At 45.2% G+C, this 9,066-nt stretch overlaps 1 long non-coding RNA gene across 2 annotated transcripts; it reads right to left on the reverse strand.

The window, feature by feature from the left end:
- Positions 1–4,653: 4,653 nt before the first annotated feature.
- Positions 4,654–8,148, reverse strand: LOC307209146. Of its 2 annotated transcripts, XR_013835342.1 has the most exons (4): positions 8,130–8,148; positions 6,489–6,624; positions 5,432–5,572; positions 4,654–4,845 (listed from the first exon to the last, which is right to left on the reverse strand). It is a non-coding gene; the product is annotated as an uncharacterized lncRNA (long non-coding RNA). The 2 variants fall into 2 exon arrangements; XR_013835343.1 differs by lacking the exon at positions 8,130–8,148 and having other exon boundaries at positions 6,489–6,707.
- Positions 8,149–9,066: the final 918 nt, after the last annotated feature.

Here is a 9,066-nt window from a genome sequence, read left to right on the forward strand (position 1 = left end):
TGAGGCCCAGAACATACAGCCTTTAATTTTAAGAATCCTAAATGCTTGTGATACCCCAGTAAAAAGGTAAAGGACCCCTGGATGGTAAAGTCCAGTCGAAGGCAACTATGGGGTTGAGGCGCTCATCTCACTTTCAGGCCGAGGGAGCCGGCGTCTGTCCACAGACAGCTTTCAGGGTCATGTGGCCAGCAGGACTAAACTGCTTCTGGCACAACGGGACAACATGACTGAAGCCAGAGTGCACGGAAATGCAATGTCCCTTTCCGCCACAGCGGTACCTATTTATCTGCTTGCACTGGTGCATTTTTGGACTGCTAGGTTGGCCGGAGCTGGGACTGATCCAACTTGAGATGCCAAATGCTGTACAGAATGTCCTAGAGCTCAGCTTCCAAATGATGCTGTCTTACATGGGAAGGAAGTGTAAGTGTAGCACCCTGCTTGTGGTTAACGCTTAGCTGGAATGAAATATTCAACGCAGCAATAGAGAAATTAAAATAATAATTTATTTGTCGGACAAATAAATATGAGGCACAGTGGTATATGGTTACCAAGCTCTGGCCTGGCCTCCTGCCGTTATGGCCAGCACTTATATTTTCTCAATCCAGCCCCCTTTCTCCTCCTTTGTCCATTCAGCCTGGTTGAAATTCCTATTGGCTGTTTGCTAGAACCAATCATAAAAGATACACTCATTTCCTTTTGCCTTTTATGGGAAATAAAAGCTATATATTCTTCTATCTATAAATGACAAATAAGTAGTCATTTATCTTACATTTGTCTCAACAAGGAACCTTAATTACCAGCTCACCTCTTGCCCTCCTTGCCCTATTGCCCTCCAAAACAGATGGATATTAGTTTTAAATTTTTATCTTAAACAGATGTCAAGGATCTTGAGTTCACATCAACATTGAAAGATCTCCTTCTTTTGGAGGTCTTTAAACAAAGGCCTGACAACCATATGTGTGCTCTAATGATGTTTCCTGCTTGGCAGGGGGGCTGGGCTGGTGGCTGACTTAATTTCAGGATAGTTACAACTCTTACAACTATATGAAATAAGAATCCAACATTTCTTAAATCCTTTGCATAATTACATTTGAGCCAATATATTTCATACATTATCATAGGTAGCTTTTTAGAAGAATAAACCTTCTCAAAGTAAAAAGGAAGGTTTACAGCCTCAAAATAAAAATAGGAAGAAGCCTCTTCTTCTGTTTACACCCCCCCTCTCCAGCCAAGCCAGTTGCTTTTCCATTTGCTCTTGACCTTTTAACCTTAGGAAAATATGGCTCAAGTTTAATGGGAGGCACATGGTTTTATTTTACTATTTACCAACTCTTAATTATGTTTTTCTCTGCTTTTTTTATATTCTGTAATATGTAGGGTCAGTGTAACCTTGGCTCTCAGCCTGTAATTCCCTTTTTACGACTTTGAGAATTGTTTTCTGCTATAAATCAGTGGGCCCCCTTGTCCAGGAGGATAAACATCTTGCCAAAGTACTCAGGCAGCTGGTCTTCTGCCTGGCATGAAACATTTGTGAATTTTAAGCTAATTTTTAGAATACAGGAATCTGATCAAAATATAAGCCTTGATATAGATACAGGCTATGATCAGATGCCTCATTCCCCCCTTTCAAGCTCAAGGACCTCCCCAAGTGTCCTTGATAGCTTGAACTTCATCATATTCCTGAGGTAAAGCTCTGTATAGGGCCATGAAATGAGGTAGAGTTTCATTTGAAATCATCTTGCTAATTGTTTGTATTGGGATATGTGCTATATTCTCCATCTTTGTAGCCAACACACGGATTGCCTCACCATTATCAGAAATGTTAAAGCAACAGGCATTCCCTGTCAAGTTCAAGACTCCACATAGGCCTCCCTGCCTGGCGAGTACATAATCCATTCCCATTTTCAGCTGCAAAATAGCGGCTCTACTTTCATCCAACTGTTGTGCAATAAGTCTCAAACTCTGGGCCGTTGCATTGGTTACAAGTTCCACTACTGCTTGCAATCGAATTATTCTGTTTAGATTATAAATAGGATCCCGTGCCCCTTGTATGAGCTCACCAGGATTCCAGGAGGCAGGTTCATAATAGACTACAATGCGCTCTGGTGGCCAATCATCAGTATCGCTCCAACTTTGGGTACTTCCTCCTGCTATATGAGAAATATCAGCGTTTCTTCGTGTACGCTTAGCTGAACTAGTGGGCATAATCCACATTGGTGGTAATACCCATCCCAAGAAACAAGTCCCACTCCATTTGGAAGGGAGTTTCTTGTATGCCCATTCTCCACATATCCACCACAACCATCGGGTCTGAGGTTTTTGGTATGTGGAGTGCATAAGGCGAAATATCAAAAGGGGTACAGAGTTCACTGTGCAGTATGTTAGATTGCCTTTTTCTGTCACAGTTATGTTCCACACCATTTTCCATGCATAAATAAAAGGAGGTGCACAGGGCAAGGTATTCCGAGTTCAATAGGTAGTACCGTTTGCCCAGGTTTGACTATTCTTAATATAATCCCAAGTATAGTGGCAATGAGAAGAGCCTATTATGGTAGAATCAGCTGCATCTGATGATTTATGTACACAGAATTCCCCTTGCACAGGTATAACTCGTATTGGTTTAGTTGAGTTCCATCCGGGGAAATTCTGTACTTCTGTTTGGTGTGGCATTTCGCTTACCATACCAATGGCATTTAATGGTATTGGTAATAAGGGCATACCTCCCTCTGAATCATCTGGCCCAAGAGAGCAAACAAGGCAATTAGTCCTATTTGTAACATTGGCTACCAACTCAGCTAAGCCTACCCACATATTGTGGTCATGGCGGAATCCATATTTAGCAAATTTGGTCAGATTCAAGGACCCTTCCCCTTCCCAAGGGATCAGGATTAATAATAAAATCATGTTGATGTCTAGCATATGCATTCCTTCCACAAAAGATTACCTTATTGTGATAGCAAATAAATATTAGCCCCAATATAATTCCCCCAGTGACAGAAATGGGGAACCACCAAGACCAAAACATATATCCCGAGGATCCCCAATGAGTAATATCCCTTATAATTGTTCCACAAGGGGGCAGTCAATCAATTGTATAAGAGAATCTTCCCGTTCACAGTCGCTGGTTCAGACGCTCCTCAAGCTTCAGGCGTGCGCAGGTCAGCCAGCTTCCAGGTTGTGGCTGCAACTTTGAGAATTGTTTTCTGCTATAAATCAGGGGGGGCCCTTGTCCAGGAGGATAAACATCTTGCCAAAGTACTTAGGCAGCTGGTCTTCTGCCTGGCATGAAACATTTGTGAATTTTAAGCTAATTTTTAGAATACAGGAATCTGATCAAAATATAAGCCTTGATATAGATACAGGCTATGATCAGATGCCTCATAAGTTCAGTTAACAAGACTTTCATTATATGAGGCTCAGAGGCACCTTCTTTGTTCCTCAGGGTACCTGTCCCTGCTAGGCTCGAAAGGCACAAGGAGCTTTTTAGGTGCATAATATACTGCTTGTTTGGACAAATCCAAATGGGCTGAAGCTGAGGAACAAGCTGGATGCAGTACAGAGTGTCCCAGACTTCAGCAACCCTCTTACATGTAGGGATTACTTGTTCACCCCCAGGAAGCTTCAGCCAGGCCCATATGTGCTACTCACATGGTTGTTTCATAGTCCTAGGCCTCCTTGGGCCTCTGATGCTATCTTATGGGGAAGGATTGCAGGAAGCTGCAGTCAGGCATACATGATTGTTGCATCACACGAAACTTCAGCTGCGTTGGAACCATCAGACCTGGACTAAAGATCAGGTTTTACTTTAAAAGGTTTAGATACAGAAGGGTATATTTTACTTGAGGACCTAAAGGGCATATTTCACCAGCGCTACCAGGTGAATGGGCTGGGAGGCCACACAGCTACTGACCCTGCAACCACTGAGTGGATTTCTGTACGGTCCTTTCTGTACAGCCTCAGATGCTCCCAAGGGTGGTAAGTTGGACTAATTAAATGGAACCTTTTCCCCTCAAAAAGACTTCACCCAGAATCTTCAGTAAAAAGACACTTTACAATGAATTGAAGAAATGAGTTTCGAAGCCTCTTGCTTGGCTTCCGTCACAGCAGAAAATTTTGGATTTTTCCAATCACTCATTCACCAGAAAGATATGAAGAGAAAGAAGTCCTCTCTCCAGATGAAAAACCTAAGTTCAGTGGAGGCTGGTCTACTACTACTTATTCTTAAGTTTCCACTAGATTCCCAAACTACACTCTTTCTATTTCCCCCAACCTCCAGTACTGAATTTCAATGGAGAGAGAATCCTGAATATTTTTCTGTCAATCTCCCGTTCTCTGGATAATCAGCTCTCTACAAAAGGATTGTTGTGGTGAGGTGGTCCCACCCACTTGTTCCTAGGCAGAAAATACCAGGCAATAAGTAGTCATAGTAGCTGAACCTCTAGTAAGGAAGATGTCACTTGGTTTGAAGACCCAGGCTAAATGCAGCCATGGCATACAGCCAGGGGAAACCTTGTTGACATCCCAGCTCACCTGAGATGCCCACCCACTCACCTGCTGAGACCCTGCACCCATGCACTCCACTGGGCACACACAGAGGCCACTCACATAGACATCCCCAAACAGCAACACAACCTAACACAAATTGCACAGCCATTTGCTCACATAGGAGTTCTTTTAATACAGCATCCTCCTTAGACGGCATTCAAAGGCAGTGGTCTCTGTCGTTACAGCACTTGAGCTCATACTCTTGCAGTACATCCTTATCGACTTTTCGAGTTCCACAGACTTTGGTATAGAAGCCACATTTTTTGTAGTAGCGCATCACATTTGTAGTACCGGAAAATGCTGGGAAGAGAAAGAAAAGTATCTGGGTTACTGTTAACAAGTAGTGAACGATGCTTGACGGAAATGGAAGGATGCACGCTTTGCATCAGAAACAGCTGGGGAAATGGAGTTCTGTGCTGAAAGGCAGGTTTTTGCCACCACTGTTGCCAGGTATAGCACCCAACACCCCTGCTTAGCCTCAAGAATGAATGGCAACTCTTCCATTATATTAGGTGAAGCATTGCAGTTGGGATGCCACTGGCCAGAGCGCCAAACCTGGCCCCTGACTTGAGATACCTCAAGAATTAAAGGTAAACTCAGAAAATTCATGTTTCTCTCACTGCCTGCAGGTATTGCTGCTTCAAAGAATTTTCAGGGGGATACGTTCCATCATGTTCCTGAGTGCTTGCAATCAGGTTTCATATAGAGATTGCATTAGCGTAGCTTAGAGCTTCCATTGGAACGAGGTGCTTCTCTCGTTCTTGTACTATTGAAGTTGCAAGATCCCCACCCCCCTCTGCACCCAGTTGTACTAGCCATGCCCACCACCCACCCATGGAAATGCACTGAAAATAAGGGGGAAAGAAAGACGAGAAGGATCGCTCACTTGCTGAGATTGTGTACAAGACGCAGGCTGCAGGGTGTCCTGTATGTGGATGATCAGAGCATGTCTGTATTTTGGGGGGATGTGGTAGACACGGCTCTTCTGGACCTCCTGAAGTGCACACACTGCATTTTAAGGCATTTGCTGTTAAAAGAAGAAAGAAAGAAAGTCACCAAAAGAAAGAAAGTCTAAGTCACCAAACTCGTTGTTTCCTTCAAAAACGAAAAATTCTGAGATGCCCTGAGTCTAAAAAGGACATTGGGGGTTCTTACAGAAGGTGTAAATTGAGCCCCACGGAGTTCCGCAGAACGTGATTGGCTGCGTCTCAGGCTGCCTACAACCAGGAGGACCCTCCCCTCTGCCACATCCCCATAACAGGCAACTTAGTGTGCAGCCAGCTCCAGCATTGTAGAGACTTTGCAGAAAGGGTCCTCTAGTGAGCCTCCTGAGAGTGGCAGGTGCCACGCAGCAGCTTAGAGTTGCCATATTTCAAAAAGTGAAAATCCGAACACAAAAGATGTCGATCTTTTATTATTATTATTTTCTTTTGGCCAAAGCTGTTGACCTTTTGGGGCAAAATTGGAAAGAAAAACCTAAAAAAAGTTAAGAATGAAGTTTTTGAGCTATTTTAAAGGGAAATCGCCAAAAACGATACTGCCAACATGGGTTGCTATTTTTTAGCGATTTCCACCCGGACACCGACATACGGCAACCCTACAGCAACTTCATTAGAATGGCAACAGAGCATCATTCCACGGAAAAACTATCCGAAGTTGGCACTGTGCAGGGATAACAAGGACAGGAGACATAGTGGGATCTGTGGAAATCATCTCTGCCATTACCCTGACATTGAACCAAGCATGGTGGGTGATGATGCCTGTATTTATCTGTTACTTAATAGCATCTAAACCTTTCTCCAGGTCTGCGTTATTTCCAAAGTTAGACTTTCAATCATTATCACTAAGTAGGTGCCAGAGCTAAAAAGAAAAAAGCTTACAGGTTCGCCAGTTCTTAGGAAGATAGGTGCTACCATGTTTTTCCATTGGCAGGTGGGACTTACCTCCACAGCTGAGGCAGAGCAGAACACAGACTTCAAGCAGCCAGACGTGAGCCAAGCGTGGCTTCATGTTAGCAAGGAAAAAGCCCTGTTCGATTAGAAAGACTGTTTTGAAGAGTGATTGCTTGGAGACAGCAGGCTAGGCTTCCTGGTAATAAGAAGGAGGAAGAGCTCCGCCTTTACTGAACTCTCTGTCTGAGGAGCCAAGCTAAAAACAGTCATTATATAAGGCCGAGAGGGGCCTTCTTGGCTCCCCACCCTATTTTAATGGCCTTGAAAGGTACATGAAGTCTTTGGCAATAAGTTGGGGTTGCTCTGGAGAGCAGCAGAGGTTGTCGTTCCTTCAGCTGTTAAGTGCATCATGTACTGATTGTCCACACAAATCCTCATGGGTTCTGATGGATGCTCTACAGAATGTCCCGGACCTCTGGGGCCATCTGATGGATGGAGGCATGCTTGTTCCTTTCAATGAGTTTTGGCTGCGTCTCAGGCTGCCTACAACCACATCCCCATAACAGGTATCTAATTGTCAGGACAGCTCCAGCATTGAAGGTATCTTGGAGAATGGGTCCTTCATTGAGCCTCCTGTGAGTAGCAGGCAGCAGCAGCAGCAGCAGCTGGAATGGCAACTTCAGCCAGCGTTAACAGTAGAGAGTCCACAGAAGGAGACAGGGCATCTTTCTTAGAAGGAGCAGAGGCTGCAGCTTCCACTGGATTGCACACATTAAACTCTAAAGGCGTGTCCTTAGGAGTGCTGCCTGCAGCTGATACATTAAGCCACACAGACAATTATCAAACTCTTTCTGCAGAATATTTAGCCGGTGAACTGTGGGGGTGGAGGTTGTGCTATGAATACAGTAAACTGCTTGGAAATTGGTTTTTGTTTTTGTTTACAAAATGAAATTTTGTAAATAATGCCCACCCCCCAATATAACGTCATTCCGGCAGAAAACTACCCAAAGTTGGGACTCTGCAGGGATTACAAGGACAGAAGATGCTTCTGTCAGAGTGCTGCTGGCAGGAAGAAATTTTCTTCCGCAGGGACATACAGCACATGTTTACTGGTGGTCTGCCTTATTTTATGTTCTGCAGGTGGGGCTTACCTTGTGGAGTTTGGAACTGACAGGGTTAAAACTCCGTGATGTCCTGTATCTGGGAGGAGCCTGACGCAGAGAAGTGCGTCACAGTCTGTGAGCAGAGTTGCTTTGGCTTCTGCCTGAGACACACAGCACAGCTCTGAGGCTGCAGGCTGTGTGTGTGCTTTTGGAGCACGATGCCGGAAAGCTCTGATGAAATGAGTCTGATTTATGGCTTGTAAATAAACGCTACTAGAGATAAGAACCGAACTGCCTCTGGACTTGATTTATCCCTTTTCTCACATGGACGCAGGACCGCTGCTACTCTGCTATCCTGCTAGGCCAGCTTCGGAGACACAGAAGGCTGCGCAGGGAAGCCTGGCTGGACGCAGGATTTATATTCACACCAATAACCTCCACAACTGAGGCAGAGCAAAACACAGACTCCAAGCGGCCAGGCGTAAGCTAAGCGTGGCTTCATGTTAGCAAGGAAAAAGCCCTGCCCCATGGGAAAGACTTTTGGTACGTTGAGGCTGCTTTGAAGGCTGAAAGCTTGGGGACAGCAGACTAGGTTTCCTGGCAGTAAGTAGAAGGGGCAGCTCTTTCTCTGTTGAGCAACACGTCTCTCCGTCTGAGGCTCAATACTGTGATTATATAATAATAATAATAATAATAATAATAATAATAATAATTTATTATTTATATCCCGCCCATCTGGCTGGGCCTTCCCAGCCACTCTGGGCGGCTTCCATAAAAACCAAAAATACAGTAAAATCACACGTTAAAAACTTCCCTGAACAGGGCTGCCTTAAGATGTCTTCTGAATGTCAGGTAGTTGTTTATCGCTTTGACATCTGCTGGAAGGGCATTCCACAGGGTGGGCGCCACTACCGAGAAGGCCCTCTGCCTGGTTCCCTGTAGCTTTGCTTCTCGCAATGAGGGAACCGCCAGAAGGCCCTCGGCGCTGGACCTCAGCGTCCGGGCAGAATGATGGGGGTGGAGACGCTCCTTCAGGTATACTGGACCGAGGCCGTTTAGGGCTTTAAAGGTCAGCACCAACACTTTGAATTGTGCTCGGAAACATACTGGGAGCCAATGTAGGTCTTTCAAGACCGGTGTTATATGGTCTCGGCGGCCGCTCCCAGTCACCAGTCTAGCTGCCGCATTCTGGATTAGTTGTAGTTTCCGAGTCACCTTCAAAGGTAACCCCACGTAGAGTGCATTGCAGTAGTCCAAGCGGGAGATAACCAGAGCATGCACCACTCTGGCGAGACAGTCCGCAGGCAGATAGGGTCTCAGCCTACGTACCAGATGGAGCTGGTAAACAGCTGCCCTGGACACAGATTTGACCTGTGCCTCCATGGACAGCTGTGAGTCCAAAATGACTCCCAGGCTGCGCACCTGGTCCTTCAGGGGCACAGTTACCCCATTCAGGACCAGGGAATCCTCCACACCTGCCCGCCTCCTGTCCCCCAGAAACAGTACTTCTGTCTTGTCAGGATTCA

This window comes from Podarcis cretensis (genome assembly GCF_951804945.1).
Source record: "Podarcis cretensis genome assembly, chromosome: 2".
Lineage (NCBI taxonomy): Eukaryota > Metazoa > Chordata > Lepidosauria > Squamata > Lacertidae > Podarcis > Podarcis cretensis.